This window comes from Lupinus angustifolius, chromosome LG10 (genome assembly GCF_001865875.1).
Source record: "Lupinus angustifolius cultivar Tanjil chromosome LG10, LupAngTanjil_v1.0, whole genome shotgun sequence".
NCBI lineage: Eukaryota > Viridiplantae > Streptophyta > Magnoliopsida > Fabales > Fabaceae > Lupinus > Lupinus angustifolius.
In genome coordinates this window covers 13,862,663-13,865,162 of record NC_032018.1, presented here as the reverse complement: position 1 = coordinate 13,865,162, position 2,500 = coordinate 13,862,663, and positions in this window count along the sequence as shown.

Sequence of the window (2,500 nt, the reverse complement as noted above, 5' to 3'; positions counted from 1 at the left end):
ATGAGGATGAGGATGAGGAGGAGGACGAGGATGAGGTTGAGGTTGAGGTTGAGGATGAGGTTGAGGATGAGGACGAGGATCAGGGTTAGGGTTAGGATGAGAATAAGGATTAGGATTAGGATTAGGATTAGGATTAGGGCTAGGCTTCAGATTAGGGCTAGGTTTCGGATTAAGAATAGGATTAGGGTTAGAATTAGGGTTAGGATTAGGATGAGGATGACGACGAGGAATGGTACTAGAATTAGGATTATGATTAGGATTAGGATTTGGATTAGGATTAGGGTTATGATTAGGATTAGGATTAGGATTAGGATTAGGGTTAGGGTTAGGATAATGATGAGGATGAGGACGAGGATGAGGATGAGGATGAGGATGAGGATGAGGATGAGGATGAGGATGAGGATGAGGATGAGGATGTGGATGAGGATGACGATGACGATGAGGACGACGATGAGGATGAGGATGAGGTTGAGGATGAAGATGATGATTAGGGTTAGGGTTAGGATGAGATTGAGGATGACGATGAGGAATAGTATTAGGATTAGGATTATGATTAGGATTTGTATTTGGATTAGGATTAGTATTTGGATTAGGATTAAGGTTATGATGAGGATTAGGATTAGGATTAGGGTTAGGATAAGGATTCGGATGAGGACGAGCAAGAGGATGAGCATGTGGATGAGGATGAGGATTAGGATTACGACGGGGATTAGGATTACGACGAGGATTAGGATTAGGGTTAGGACCAATGAGGATGAGGATGAGGATAAGAAGGAGGACGGGTCTGAGGATGAATACGAGGATTTGGATTAGGATTAGGATTAGGATTAGGATAAGGATTAGGATTAGGTTTAGGATTAGGCTAAGGATTAGGATTAGGATGAGGATAGGGATGAGGATGAGGGTCAGGATGAGGATGAGGATGAGGATGAGGATGAGGATGAGGATGAGGATGAGGATAAGGTTGAGGATGAGGATGAACAAGAGGATGTGGATTAGGATTAGGATTAGGATTAGGATTAGGATAAGGATTAGGATTAGGAATAGGATTAGGCATAGGATTAGGATTAGGATTAGGATAAGGATGAGGATGAGGATGAGGATGAGGATGAGGATGACGTTGAGGATGAGGATGAGGAGGAGGATGAGGATGAGGATCAGGATGAGGACGAGGATGAGGATGAGGATGATGACGAGGATTAGGATTAGGATGAAGGTGAGCATGAGGATGAGCATGAGGATTAGGATGAGGATTGGGATGATATTGTGGATGAGAATGAGGATGAGGATGAGGATGCGGATAAGGATGACAATGATGAATAGAATTAGGATAAGGGTTACGAGTAGGATTAAGATTAGGATTAGAGTTAGGGTTAGAGTTAGGATTAGGATTATGATGAGAAGGAGGATAAGGATTCGGGTTAGGATAGGGATGAGGATTAGGATTAGGGTTAGGATGAGGATGAGGAGGATGAGGATAAGGACGAGGATGATGATGAGGATGAGGATGAGGTTGAGGATTAGGATTAGGATTAGCGTTAGGATTAGGATTAGGATTAGGATGAGCATGAGGATGAGGATGAGGATGAGGATGAGGATGAGGATGAGGATGTGGAGGAGGATGAGGAAGAGGATGAAGATGAGCATGACAATAAGGATGAGGATGAGGATGAGGAGGAGGATGAGGATGAGAATGAGAAAGAGGAAAAGGAAGAGGATGAGAATGAGGAAAAGGATGAGGGTGAGCATGAGCACGAGGATAATATGGATGAGAATGACGATGAGGACGAGGATGAGCATGAGCATTAGGATTAGGATTACCATTATGATTAGGATTAGGATTAGTATAAGGATGGGATGAGGATGAGGATGGGGATGGGGATGAGGATGAGGATGAGGATTATGATTAGGATTAGAATTTGGAATAGGATTAGGATCATGATTTGGAATAGAATTTTCATTACGATTAGAATGAGGATGAGGATGGGGATGGGAATGAGGATGAGGATGAGGATGAGGATGAGGATGAGGATGAGGATGAGGATGAGGTTGAGGATGAGGATCAAGGTGAGAATGAGGATGTAGAGGATGAGGAATAGAATTAGGATTAGGATTAGGATTAGGATGAGGAAGAGGAAGAGGATGAGGATGAGGATGAGGATGAGGATAAGGATGAGGATGAGGATGAGGATGAGGATTAGGATAAGGATTAGAATTAGGAACATGATTCGGATTAGGATTATGATTTGGAGTAGGATTTTAATTAGGATTAGAATGAGGATGAGGATGGGCATGCGAATCAGGATGAGGATGAGGATCAGGATAAAGATGAGAACCAAGATAAGGATTAGGGTTAGGATTAGGATGAGGATGATGATGATGATGAGGATGAGGATGAGGATGAATATAAGGATGACCTTGAGGGTGAGGTTGAGTATGAAGATGAGGATGAGGATGTGGATGAGGATGAGGATGAGGATGAGGATGAGGATGAGGATGA